Consider the following 15,642-nt stretch of genomic DNA (forward strand, 5'->3'; position numbering starts at 1 on the left):
ATGGTTACTCATTAACAACTATTATTTACAACATAACAGTAGGGTTTGTTTACAACATCTGCCAGATTTTTAGTAGTTAGTTAGTTAGTTTCGCTGTTGGATAATCTTCCCGTGTAGTGGAAGGGTCCAAGTGCAAGGTCAGCTGACCGAGTTATAAATACCGTGGGGAATATGAGAGCATGTTGCTGCTGTTAACCTGCATGAGCTGCCACGAAGAGTTGACAAAAGTCAGTCATCTTATCTTCTAATAATTAGAAAAACAATATCCCAGTTATTTCTGTATTGTTATTCTTCTTTAACATCTCCCCACCACACGTTTGTGTCATATGTTTTATTTCATGTTTTGCTCGCTCTGACGAGCTGTATTTTAGCAGCCAGTTAAAGTTGCAATGCTGATTTAACTGTTTAGTAAGTTTCTGCTTTGGCCTGGAGCCATGCTTCATCTGTTTGAATTGATTACACTTTAAATTAACACATTTAGGTCAATATATTAATGAGAATGCTTTCTCTTTAAGTACGTTTTATATAAGTTTACAGTAAACAATTGGCCTCCTGGGGAATTCTGCAATACTGATCATTTATCTCACATCTGAGAGCAAGTGCATCCTATTTTTAATATCACACAAAGGTGATAGAAAGCAGTGTGTGTGTGTGTGTGTGTGTGTGTGTGTGTGTGTGTGTGTGTGTGTGTGTGTGTGTGTGTGTGTATGTGTGTGTGTGTGTGTGTGTGTGTGTGTGTGTGTGTATGTATGTGTGTGTGTGTGTGTGTGTGTGTGTGTGTGTGTGTGTGTGTGTGTTTGCACGAGTGTTTGTATGTAAAGTCCTCAACTCCAAAAAGCTCACTTGCACTTGTCTTGTGTTCCCACCACTTCCTGTCTCACCATCACAGCTGTTTACTCATCTGACTAACTCAGAATCCTGAGTAGGCTACTTACGAAGAATGAGTCACCAAATCAGGAACTAATTACTTTTTAATGAACAACTAACAAGAAGTTCCTGAACAACTGTCCCTCCCTGTATATTGATAAAAAATATATAAATAGGTAAACAATTGCTACAACAGGGAACCCCGCACCACCGTCCGAAGTAATTAGCAAATGTGTTAATAAATATTAATACACTTTTGCCATTATTTTGTACTACTGGTGTATTGCAGTTCTACGTGTAGTTTGTACGCTACGTGAGTAAGTCATGTCTACATGTGTATATCTTATTATACTTTTAGGTTTTGAAATGTCACTTGGTGCCTGAATTTATTGTTTTCCTTTAAAAATAAATAAAGACATTTCCACTATAAATTGGTGAATAAAAATTCACCAGAATGCAGGAAGTGTAACGCTTAAAGTTTCCTGAGCCCCACTTATTTATCCCCCTGCCCATGTTGAAATGACACTTGTAATACTGTATTTAGCTAATTATGAAGTGTTTTTTATAAAAACATTATGTTCTGTAAATAATTGTGTGTTGAATTATGGCAAATTATAAGCATGCATAAGCATGATGTTTTTTTCCCTGTTTTACTTCCCTGATTTAGTCAAATCTAAATGTGAAAAACTAAAAGATTTTCTTTGTTTTCCACTTGTTTTTGAATGTACAGAGTTACCTTCTGTTGGCGTCACCTTTCACTATCACAGTGCGCTGCAGTGCGGCTTACTAAACAAACACTCAGACAGGTTAGACGATTCAGTGGGAGGAAAAAGCAGAAGCACAGTTTTTAGAACTAGAGCTACTAATGACTTTACTGAGAAGCATGTTCGTCACTGAAAACATTTAGACTTCACTGATCCACTTCTATTTTGCATATGTTTGTTCAATCGAACTCCATGCCCCTTTATCAACAGCGTGCATATTTTCAACTGCTCATATTGGCTCTGCAATAGCTTTTTAACCATTAATAAGCTCGCTTCCAAAAAGTCTCAACAAACATTTGAATCTTGCAAGGAACCTCATCAGGGTCAGAAGTGGGTATTAACACATTCCAATGTAGAGGTCATATTTACAAACATTAAGCACAAGTAACAGTAGAAACTATATGTTTATTGTTCCTAACTCTTCAAAAAAATATGAAATGACTGCTAGAATTAACATCCTCACATAAAACTGTGCACAACAAGCATTTGGGAGAAAAACAGCAAAGTTTCCTACTGTTATGTTAACTATATACTGGATATGTTGCAAAAAAGAAAAACTCTCAGACTGAATTTTTCCCTGTGAAATAAATGTGCAGTGCAGCTCAACAGGTCTGAATTACAGCTGTTCAGGTGGCTATGGCAACAAAGAGGTCTATTTCTAGTTAATGTTTTCACTCGAGATGTTTTTCCCTTCGGTTATCTTTAGTGGCCCAAGTATCTGTGGTCTGTTAATCTTCACATCTTTTGGAAGAAGCGATTTCTTCTGCTCTGAATGACAGAACTGTTCAGTCCGTTCAGAGAGCCTTGGCGGAAAAAGAAGCGTCTGATTTCCTGGTTTAGTTGTTTATTTGCAGGCAAGAGGATGCATAGATTTGCAGATTCAGGCAGCCTTTGCTCGTATCGCTGCAGCATCTTTAGCGTCACGTTAGCTGCAGTGCAATAACTGATAAGCTAGAGCAGATATGACACACACAAACTGCTGCTGTGTGGTAGATATCTGCACATTTAAGAGTCTAATCACACAAACATGTTGCTTCTGGTTCGATTTGCAGAATAAATCTGTGCCACTTCATTTGTTTTTCTACTAGGAAGGTCTGATTCTTTCTGCACCATGAAAATATATCACCTCAATCTTCTGAAAGTGCAACAAATGTGTCTGTTATTGCTGTTGGTCACAGAGATTGGTTTCAGAGCAATTCATTTATTTCATTATTATTATTTAATTAATTTGTATTAATACTTCCACAATGTTGTGGGCCTTTCAAGAGACATATTAAAAAAGAATGGTAAAAAATCAAAGCAGCAGAAACTGAGATATCCAGACTTTTAATCCGTATGGGTTAAATTCCAAAAATTCTGGATTTTACATTTCCCATAATGCAATTCCCACCCACCTCTTTTTATGCTTAATTTCAATTTGTGAATGAAAACGCTTAAATTTCAAAAGAAATCATCACAGGTTCAACTGGTGCTCTTCTAATCACGTCATCTTGCTGCACCCTCTTCTTCTGCGTATAATGGCTTGTTGACTGGAGACGTAGCGTATCTGCTTGTCTCAATCAATAACTCATAGTAATCGCATAACTGTCGGGGATGGAAGCAAGCATTCATTGGCATTTTCTTTTGCAGATTTTCTCGAAATTCGGTAAAAATGTGAAATACATTTGGATGAATACCTGACTGTCCTTAGACCCTCCTCGCCAGATAATGTCCGACTTCGTTCAAAGTCCACACTAGTCTCCGAAATAAACCGTGATGATGTTATCTTGATTTAGGGAGCTCCCCCACACAGAAGACATGTGTCATGACCAGTAAACGGAAATCGTTTGAAATTGGTAGTGACCTTTTTAATATATTTTTTTAAAATACAAATGTTGCAGAAAGATTAACCAAAAACAAACCCGTTATTTGTTTCTTATTACGTCTGAGGTTCTTTTTCATTTTCTCGAGGGCTCGGTTAAAGAATGTCATGAACAACAACACGTAATGTGATTTTTCCAACCAACGCTGGAATCAATGTGTTGCAGTTCCCCTCTCCTTCTCTGCCAGTGAAATCGGCCGTGTTATGTGTTAACAAGCGCTTCCCCACCCCCTCTCATGAACTCCGCCGACCTGGGCCCGAGACGCAGACGGATATCAACGTGTCTGTCCTAAAACATGACCCAGGCACATGGTTCCCTGACAGGGATCAAAGGCCACGTCAGTAAAATATGACTCTTAAACTAGCCCAGTCTTTGCAGACATGTAGCCTTCGGGGGGGGGAAAAGGGAAGTATTTGTTTCTGTTAAACTAGGAGCATGCACTTGAATTTGGGGGAAAAAATGATATGATATGAGAATGTTGTTTTACAAACCACAAAAGTGCCACATAAAGGTATGCTTCATGCAGCCTGCGTGGGACCATCGTGAGAAGTACATATTTAAACTGCTGGTCATATGCAGTTTGTACATAATAACCTGTGAACTGCAGGTGCATCGAATATACTGTGGTTTCAAACTGCCAATAGAGTGTTGTCCTGCACAGATAAGGGGGAGGGGGGGGGGGTTAGGGTTAGGGTTAGTTCAGCGCAGATGACATTTTACCATGAGTGTGAACAACCTGAAGTGTTTTTGTTCTCAGGCCTAATCTAAAACTCAATGAGACTAGCTGATCAAATCGAGTGTGGATGAGCTGACATTAAATACAACACGAGACACTGTGGAGCGGAAAGAATTAGTCCATCAACAATTTAAATTATGAATTCACAGTTTATGGATCTGTTCAAAATCACATACTAACATACTATTCATACTATGACGTCAAATTGAGTATGTAGTGTGTTCCGACTGCATAGTATGTGGACTTTGTGAGACATGCCCAGATGTATACTAGATTAGCTAGAATGTCTGAGATGCTTACTGCACATACTCAACCGCCCAACAATGCATGTCCAATGACAGATGTTTTAAATAATTAACCGTTGGATAAAATATTTACAAACGATGGCGAGTGACGTTTAGGCCTTTTAGCGTCTGTCTGAAAAGGCCAAACCTGCTTTCATTAGGTCAGTATTTCCAGGTCTTCTTTATCTGCACTTTTGGCGTCTCTGCACCATCATTGTAGCCGGGGAATGGCTGTAACGCAGTGTAACGATACTTTATTCATATGTATGTATAGTTGTGACATCACTAACTCAACAAAGTCCTTACAGGTCGTCTAAAGGCTCAGTTTTCTGAATATAGGCTGTGTGCGTGAGTGTTTTGATGCTTTCACAGTGTCTAGATGGCACATAGACCTGCTTTATGATCAAAAAGACATGAGAATCTCAACCTTTAAAGTAAACCGGGAAAATGTCAAATCGAGTGGAAGATGTGATGTTGATTCACATTAGTGATAAACAGTTTTCATTCAATGGTAGCTCGGAGCGGTAACGTCATGATGAACATAATTCAATACATTCTTCTTCTTCTTCTTCTTTTCTACTTCAGGAATTTGTTACTGTCATTTAAAATACTTACTGACATTTTATGAAGAATGATTGCTGAATTGAGTAAGTAATTGACAGATTTAATGGTAAATAAAATAATTGTTAGTTGTTGTCCTAAGACACTAGATTCTTATACGCAACTTGCTGGCCAGCTTATTTATATATATTTTTAAATATATAAATAAGGTGCCAAAGTTCATTAAAAAAAAACATAAAAATAGAAGAGATTTCTTATAATTCTTTTGAAAATGCCCCTCTAACATAACAGAGGTCTGGGCAAAGCATGTTGAGTATCCCTGGTCAAAAGGGTCCCATTTTGGTTTGGTTTATTATGAATTTGAGCAGACAGCATTCATGCATATCTTTTTGAACAGTGTCAACATTAAATAAAAAATGTTAAAGGACACAGATCAGACTGACAGCTGAAACATGGTTCACTATCTGTCAATAATTCAGAACACATCTATCTGCATGTTTTCTGATTTGATGTATTGGGGTAAACAGCAATTAAAAATACAGTTTGCTCTTTCAACATCAACAGCAACCCATGCTCGTCATTAGATTCATATCTGTGGTTTCCACAACTTGGCTCGGCACCGGAGACGAGGACATGCTTCTTTTAATTTTCATATTAGACCATCAATTTTCCTCTCAGCGCTTGTGATATAAATCATATCAATCCTGTGTTTTATGGGGGTCTTTTTGTTGCCAAAATGGTCCAGCACATTTTACTTTTGTCAAAGCTGGAGCTTTTTAGTTGTTTTGCAGGTGCACAGATCCTTTTAGCATACAAAGGAATTCAGAGCATTTCTGTTCCATCGAGATCATAACAGCTATGAATTAACAAGAGCAAAAGTTAGTGAATTATGTTACGTCAAGAAAGTAACAGACAATTCTTTAACATTTAAAACATTCATTTAGATGCAACATTTCCACTGACTTCCTGAGCACTTGCTGAAACAAAGACAGGCAGTTTGCAGAGTTACTCAACACCGACCAAAATATAAATAACAATATTTGGGTCATCTCTTTGGTTTCAGGTCACTTGAGGACAGGGACTTGAGGACAGGGACTTTAGGACAGGGACTCAAGTCCGCGTGGTCCAACCTCAAATAAAATGCCTGGAAGGGATACATGAATGGTGCCTTTGTTGCACCTCAGAGAATGCATCCTCAGTTGTAAGGGGCTACATGGATTGTACATCCAGAGGAAAAGCCAATTCTGAGGACTACTGCATCGAGACCTATCTGGAAAGTGCTGTGTCACTGTCTTGGGCTGCTCTGGACAGCCCACACTTCTCAGTCGGAGTTAATTGAAAATATATTAATGGAAACACATGTGTCACCATAAGGCTTGTCTGACGGCCAGGTCTCTTTAAAGCTCTATTCTTTATATGCTTTAATTTCTTCTCTTTTATCCTGAAGGAAGAATCAAGCAAAGTTTACCTTGGATTTTATTAGAGGCAATAAACGTGCAAAGTCAATGCAAACACATATTGCAACACTCTACCTCGCACTACATGTTATCTGTGGAAAAGTACCAGGGGACACCGTGTCACTATGGCGGATTCCCCTGTTGTTTTACAACTAAGCCTTGGGGAGGGGGCAGGGCTGCACGGAGGTGGGGGTGTGTGAGAGTATGTTTGTGTGTGTATGCATGTGAGAGAATGAGGGAAGTTATTGATGTGATGAGCTCTCCAGTGGTTTAGCTTTGGAAATTTACCACCACAATAGAGCAGCTGGGAAAATTTGGATGAGGAAAATGAATGAAGAATTATGTCTTTCAATTCAACAACTACTTTCACCCTGTTAACCCGGACAAGTTGACTTTACATGAATGATTGACTTGAATGCTAATACATTGGAAGTAGCATTTTCAGCACTACAATGAAAGCCATATTTTTAAATTACTTCAAATCTGCAGTAAAATCAACTTATTGCCTGATTATTCAACTCAGCATTTTAAGTTGCAGGGAAAGCCCACGGTTGTGTGTGTCCATGTTTGACCTTTGAACAAGCTGCTCCTTATTGGAATAATCTTAATTAAGTTGCATTTTTTGCTGCCATGTGACTTTTATGAATTATATTTTATTATGATTTTAGATCACATTATCAATTTTAAAAAATGTACAAGGAGCTTTAGTTAACCAAACTACATTTCTCCCCAGGGTAGCTTTGCTGTGGTTCTTCCAGTGTAAAGTTATTGGTAGCTTGGAAAGCTATGCTTTCAAAGTAGCTCCCCCAACACAACTTAACAACCATGTTTTGTTTGCATCATCTGGAATCACTGAGAGTTAATATTTGAAAATGTAAATAAACTAAATTAACTCACAGTAAAACAAAAAGAGAAAATGGTGTAGCCTCCTTAACTTGAGGTCAAGTGATCCATATTCGTCAAATGGCCGAGAAAATGTCAGTGTTTTTGACTGTAGATAACTTGGCTTCTTCACACAATTTCTCCACTGCTAAGGCGAAGGCAGCTGCAGTGAGATACAGACCGACGACATGAACAATTGTGAAGAGAACATGGCAGTTGTTTTATTTGTCAATAAACTACAAACATTAAGTGAGATTGCCAATTATAAGCTGGCAAGGTGCCACAGTGCTGGTCCAGGCCAACAATGTATGTCTTTATTCAAAGTGAAAATGTGTTAAAATAATAAGTAATGCAATGAAACTTAGCATTTTTAAGTAACAGTACTTCAATTGTCTAAGTAGGTCCAACAGTGCAGTGTCCTGCAGGGCAATAGAAGAACACTGTTACTCAATGTGGCAGAGATGCAATGTTGCTGAAAAAGTGTGTTTTATGAAATATACATGCAAATCAGTTTGTCTTATTGAAGTATTTTTAGTCTTGAAATTTGTTATTTGTAGTTCTAGAATATAATGTCTGCCTCCGGACACGGTTTAAAGTATGTAATAATACAGGTTTCCCACGTAAAAAGTAAAAAAAAAAAAAACTCTAAAGAGGAGCTTGAGGCACATCTATTCTATGTCACAGGCATATGCAATGCTTACCATATTTCTCAGCTTGAGAAAATAACAATTTACAAAGCTGAATTCCACTTTATGAATATTATTACTAATTAGAAATTTGAGACGTCTCATGCACTCAATTATACTGAAAATGGGACATGGCAAAAACCTGTTTGGTTTGTATTCTTCGTCCCAGAGATGATGAAAAACACAAAGCAATGTGGGCAGTTGTGTGAATGTCACTGAAGTTTAAACAGTGGCTCTGGATGATGTTGAAAGGCTGCTGGTTGATTGAGGGCAGAGAGTAGTTGATTTACAGCTTTATGTTCAATATCAATATGAATGTACAATTTCATTTGGACAAGGACCTTGAATGAAACCTAATATCCACATAATTGATGATAAAACCAGTCACTTGTCAAAAGGAGACAGCGTTGACAGATGGGCAATGTTAAACTGTCGTACCAGAGGATCGTATTTTGAGGAAAATGATAGTACTGTTGTCATAACCTCGAGAACAAATAGATGTAAATGTGTAATTTACTAAACACAAAAAGTCACGCTATTTTTAGCTATCTCTTGCATCTCGTGCAAACTCTATTCAAATGAGCAGCGGGAGAGATAACAACAGCCGAGCATGATTGGCTTGAAAGACAGATTAGGATTCATTCGGAAATTAATTAAAACGAGACTCCATCGACTAAATCCAAACTACTAATTTGTACACTGCATTGTAAAATTACTAAACATTAAGGTTTTTTGGCATTATTGATCGAACATTGTACAAATACAATGATTATCTTACATCTGAAAAGGACAGCTTAAATCATAAACTGTATACAACAAGTGGACATACTCACCCATTGGTTTGTGGACTCGGTTTTGAGGCCTTGAGTTTGACATTTTCACCGTCGCTATCTTGGTTTTTTGGAACCAGAAGTTAAACGAAAGGATTTGAGCTAATTACAACCGAACGCTGAACAAGATACTTTTAGGCCACCAAAATGTTACAATTCACTTTCATGAACTGAAAACACTGTGAAAGGGTTAAAGTTGTAAGATGAAAACACGGAGAGCACCCAAACCAGGTAGCCCGCCCTAAAGCATACGCTGCTTTATCGTCTATTTCACTGTAACTGGGACCATGAACATTCTGTTGTATTGAAGAAGACTTGAAACTAGAGATTGAGACATAAACTCATCAGAAAAATGTTTACTAAGGTAATAGATCAAGAGAGAACTCGGGTCATTTTCTCATAGACTTCTATACAATCTGACTTCTTTTTGCAACCAGTGGAGTCGCCCCCTGCTGGCCAATGAGAATTCAGGTTTGCCGCCTAACTTAAACATGTTCCAGTGTATAGGAGCTGCTTAACATGAGGCCATAGTTTGTGATGTTATATTGGATTTTATTATATTTTATTGTAAACAAGAATGCCTTTAAGAATAAAATAAGATTCAGAATGATCAGAGATGATTTTGTTGCACTATTTATGCCATAAAGAAAACACTATATCAAAAATGAATAGACTCAAAGCAGCAGAAGGTAGAGCGGTTGCTGATTGTAACTTTGAGGTTAGGAGATAAGCTTCAAAGAGCTAATAATATTAGTGGTAGTCTGGGCGCCAGCTGCAGCCTCAGAGGGAATTGTCATAAGACCAACAGGCTGACAAGCAGCTAATATGGATGTGATGTGTGAATTAGATAACTTGGTGAACTGTGATGAATCCAGAGGTTCACCTCGTCCCATGCTGGTGAGTCACTCAATATAAAAAACAGATTCCATTGAAGATATCAGATGTCTGCATACCAAAGAGAAGACGAGGGAAAGTGAGAACACTGGGCTCTGAGGACAAGCAAACATTCATTCTACATTTGCTGAGGTTATAAAACAGCTATTTTTGCTTTTAATGTCAATCAAAGTCATATGTTACTACAGGCAATTGGTGGTGAATAAGAGAAACATTGCAACACTTCCCACAATATCTTAAAGTAACACAACACTATTGGGTTTGTATGATTCAGAGTGTATTAATCATTAAAACAAAAAGAAATCATTGAAGGTGGTGTACTCCAATTTAAACCTTAACATGTTAATGGCGTAATCATTTTCACATTATCACCAATGTGCAAAACATATAGAGGCAGGACAGTAACTTTAGCATTGATAATACAAATGTGACGTTAAAAATAAAACCTGAACTGCAACAGGACACATTCAAACACAGAGAAAATTAAAGGCATTGATAATCAGCAAATGCCAAATCTATGGCACATGTAACACAATAATGAATCCCCTGTCTGTGGAAATGGCTGTCAGGGGCAGCTTCCTGCTGGTAACCATGAGGGAAGCATTCCATGCATGTTCCTGCCAAAGATCCGAGCTCGACCTTAAGCAGAGGTTTGCATATGAAGCATGAACCACGCAACATCCCTGCATGCTGTTAATATTCAAGCTATCCAGTGACTGTAATTGGAGGTCTCCAGGAGATCAGTCCAGCATGCTTATAGTGGACAAGTGAATTATAAGGGTGGTCTCTTAGTTACCACTGTTGATATCTATTACTGTGTAACCTGAGGGACATATGTGATTCATTGAGCATAGCTGGTGCAAACTGACCTATTGCGATAGGGGGAAATTATTCATTTTCTTTAACAATAATCCTTTTCTTCATGGCAGCTTTAATACTAGCAATGATGTCTGCAGGACTGTGAGTCCTTGCCACTCCCCTTTCAGTTTGCAGTGCCAGCACCTGAGGGGAGAGCTGAATAGTCAACAAACAAGACGGTGCATTATCCTCTCACGGAAGCAAGTTCGGAATATGAAAGATGTTTGGTTTTCAACCTTTTTCGTAACTCCGAACATCTTATGATTTATTGCACATTCTAAGAGGGAAACATCTGCCCTCGATCAAACATAGAGCTGCATTGGTTCTGCTGTGGAGGTATTTAGAAAACAGGTTAATGTATAACCAGCGTTAATGTCTGACAAAACTTTTGAACTGCTGCTCAGAAAATATAATATCCCCGAGCAGTGGATGTCTGCCCCTCTCTGCAGCGTTGTGTGGGAGATATACGTGGCTTGTTTTTTCATCTGACAGTTGAAATATATGTGCTGTTACTTTCAGGAATGCTGTTAGAACATGGTAAAAAGGGAGTGTCACTCACACAGCAGATGGTATGCTTTTAATCATCCATATTGCTCCGAAGCTTTTGATGTTTTACTACTTGAATTCTTACTTACACACCAAATGCCAAATGCCATTGTCCAAACAGACTGCAGAGGACTGGGCATGGTTTACATAGAGACACTTTATTAATCAATGACAATATAGGTTACTATGGTTGTGAAGGTCAGCCCACTTTAGTGTTCTACTGTAGTAAAACAAAGCTTGGCTTTTATTCATGCACAGTTTCTGTTTTGTTTCACGAGCTTCTTCATGAGTACGATAGTGATTTCTTGCAATTTGTTGAACATTTGTTGAACAACTTTTCCTTAATTACTGTTGCAATGTCTCTTTAGGGTACATTTGTCTCTGCTATTTCCTCTTTACAACAGTTGAAGGAATATTTTAGAAATTTTAGGAAATCTGCTCATTCGTCTTATGTCTGTATGGAAAATAAGAATCTACAGCACGATCTCATCACTATTGTTTACAGTCCGTTTAGCAACTTGCGACACAAGAAGGGAATTGGAGTTGAGAGACGACGATGTCTACGAACAGGTTGTTTCACAAGTAACCAGTTTTGTTTACATTTGTGTTTGAATATTAAAAGGCAGGAGGAAGCTCGGGTTTGTGAGCTGCTTATTCAATTGAGGTCCAGAAAACTCATTCTTTACTTTTCATTTACTTTCAGGTGGATAAAAGTCACAAAGTACTTTTTAGTTGTGTAGCCTACCCTTAACTAAGTAACTAATTAACCAACTGTGTGGCAGCCGTCTCCGTCTCTAAAATAATGAATGCACGTTACTTGTCGCTATTTAAAAAAAACTAAAAGGAACCTGGTCATATAGACTGCATGCTCTTACTTGAAATGCGGAAATGAACAGGCAACAGGCAATCACATACTTTCTGACAATGATAAGAGAATGATGAAGCGGATTTTTGTTTCCAATCGGTGAAAAGTCCACAAATAAAAACTGGATTCACAAATACCTGTTCAAAAGTTGTAAATGTTTTTTCCTTTACTTGTAAATCAATTTAATGTACTGACAGATTTCTTTTATTTGTGGAATTTGTTTGTGTATTTGCAGATCTGTTTTATATTTGCCAAATCTTTTTCTGAGTTTACAAATCTTTTATTTGCATTTGTGGGAGGTGTTTTACATTTACAGATTACACATTTACACACAGATTGTTAATCTGTTCACACAAATAATATTGAGACAAATCTATCCCCATAGTTCTGCCTCTTTCGCTCTCCACACGGACTGTTTACATGCATTAAACAAAAGCCTGCCGATGCCAACATCTTATGCATATGAACACAGAATCTGTTTATAGAGATTACAGCTAGTTTGGCTCTGTCCAAAGGCTAACCGCAAATTGTCATTTTGGTACAGAACCTATGCTCGCTGTTTCCCTGTGTTTTTTATCATGGTGGTCTCGTGGTTACGCTTCTAAATAGGACACTGGAAGGTTGTGAGTTCAATACCAAGCCATCATTGTGCCCCTGTAGTTAGTTCACTGTAAGTCACTCTCGATAAGGGCGTCTGCTAAATGATGAATGTAATGTTATGCTAAATTAAGATAGACAACACTGGCTTTTGCTTCAGATTTAACAATCATAAGAGTTTCTTCTCCTCTAAATGCCCTCAGGAAAGCAAACAGGCGTATTCCCCAAAGTGTTCCCCAAGCTATGCTTTTAAACATGTTGTATTGTGATGCACTAAAACTCAATACTCTTAGCAATTTCTTTATTTCACTGTTTCATTTAACACCATCATGAACATGTTAATACCATCGGAGTTCCAGGCTGGCTGTTGTTTTGCAGTGATGTGATGAGTCCACTGTTTCTGAAAGCCAAAATAACAATCATGTCAGCATGAGGAAAACCAAGTGAGGTCCATAAGATTCATGGAAATCTGAAAAAAGTGAAGCCATGGATAACAACATAGCACTTTAAGGAATCGGATCCCAGCAGCCAAAAACCTCAACGAAGCATAACTTAACCAAAATAATTCAACTTGTGCAGCATGTGGTCCACTGTTGAGGATTGGGAGGCCAATTGGAAATTTGAGTTATTGTTTAGTGACATGAAATTTTCAGTTGAAAATTGAGTTAAAAATTAATGATGAACAAATATCCATTGCTTCATCAATACTGTCCGGCAGTGAGCTTGACATTGTGTCCTTTAACTTTTTGTTCAGTTCACTCTGTCCCGAGTTGCTCTAGCACACACTGATACTAACAGAGCGATAAGTCTATCTTTATTCCTCTTTGAAGTAACTGGAAGGTGCTATAATTGTCACTTTTCCTGTTGTGGTCATAAGAATTGAATAATATTTCACCTTTGTATCTGCTGCTGTGCACTCTCTTAATGCGGCTTGTTGTTGTGGTGCCTAAACAGGCTTTGTACATAACTGAAATAACCCTTTGCTAGGAAGCTAGCATGTGTTTAAATAATATGCACTGTGTTTGCCTTGTGTGAACTGTGGCTCACATTCCCACCATTCAAGGTCGGGCTATACACCGAGATGGTAGTTTGAGGAGTATAACCTGAAATATGATACCGTGGTGTTTTGCCCTGACGTATTGAATGAAAAAATTTCTCCCATAATTAGATGTTTATGGTATTGAATTGTGTAGGTATGGTTTTATTTTGTAGCCTGCTGTGTTGATTGTGCATGTCTCTCTTGCCTATAAATGGTTTGGGGGTTTTGAGAAAGAAAGAACCCAATCATGTGAGTGCAGCCTCGTCACAAGCGCACCTTTCACACAGGGGTCAAAGGATAGAATTCCAGGTCATCGCTTTGGTTTCACAAGACTCGCTAAGGCACAACCGCAAGTGTAACCCGAGCTAGAGGTAAACAACTGCTCCACACGGGAGCGACAGGGAGGTGTGAAAGAGGGCAGCACCGAACAAGTGACAAATGATCGGGGGTTATTTGGGTACAGGTCATGTCTCGGCCCTGTATTTGACACCTGCAGGTGACAGATTTCCAGGACTAGTCAGTGTCTGCTGCCTAGATCAGTTTGCTCTGAAGTGCAGTAACATGGACAAAAGACAAGAGGTAGGAAATATAATAACATCACACGTCTGTTGGAGACATTGGCTCCTGGCTGTAATCCACACTGTTCACTACTGTATCGACAGCTTGGAATAAAGGCATTAGGGGAACAGAACTATTCCACTGCTGTTAATCCATTATTTCCTAACTGCAATACAATTTATTAACATTAACAAAATAGTATTGTGTCTTACAATAATGCTGCGTTGAATACAAGTGGCAACATCCCTTAAACCTGCATTCTTCTTATGACCAGCAGGGGGCAACTCCGCTAATTGCAAAAATAAGTCAGATTGCATAGAAGTCTATGAGAAAATGACCTGACTTCTCACTTGATTTATTACCTCAGTAAACACTTTCCTGATGAGTTTCATTCGTTAGTTTCAAGTCTTCTTCAACACAGCATTATGATCATTTAGTAAATTATGTTTCCATTTAGAGTGAAATTGACGATAAAGCAGCGTATGTTTTAGGGCGGGGCTACCTTGTGATTGACAGGTCGCTACCACGGTGTTGTCTGGTTTGGGTGTTGTCCATGTTTTCCTTTTACAACTTTAAACCTTTCACAGTATTTTCAGTTCATGAAAGTGAATTGTAACATTTTGGTCGCCAAAAAATGTCTTGTTCAGTGTTTGGTTGTAATTAGCTCCATCCTCTTGTGTCACATCTGGTTAAAAAAAAAAAACAAGATGACGACGGCTAAAATACCTTCAAAAGGCTTTAAAACTGTAGTCCACAAACCAATACGTGACGTCACAGTGACTTCTTGCACTTCTTTTATACAGATTTGGATGCAACACATTCTTTAGTTTACATGTAAACAGGTACACAAAAAACGTTATGTCAGTGTCCAGTATTGATCCGTGACCTGGGAGAGCTGATGATCCTCGTCCAGGTCAAACAGTTCACACACAGTTCACAGTCGGCCACAGGAGATCCGGGTGGATTGAGAGATCACATTCCTCTGTCAGGACACACGAGAGGATGGAAACCATCACATATAGCCCTGCTTTGTTTGACCGATGGCTTGAAAACACACTTTAATCATCCTGGCATTTACTCTGGCTGTAAAATGTGAGACTATCTCCGGGCTAAGTCTCTAAATGAAGAAAACTTTTAGCATTGCTTGCTACTTCACAATGTGGAAAGGTGAATGGAGAGAGAGAAAGTATGAGGCAAGAAGGAGTTAAAAAAAAAAAGACATAAAGTGTCTGGAAAACTGGGGAAAATAAACTTTTACAAGACCACCCAAAAGACTGGAGTCGTAAATGTACTTAACATGCAGATCCAGTTTTCATAGTAAAGATTATTTTTAGGGTTTTCATTGGCTGAGAGATT

This window comes from Cottoperca gobio, chromosome 17 (assembly GCF_900634415.1).
Source record: "Cottoperca gobio chromosome 17, fCotGob3.1, whole genome shotgun sequence".
NCBI classification, from domain to species: domain Eukaryota; kingdom Metazoa; phylum Chordata; class Actinopteri; order Perciformes; family Bovichtidae; genus Cottoperca; species Cottoperca gobio.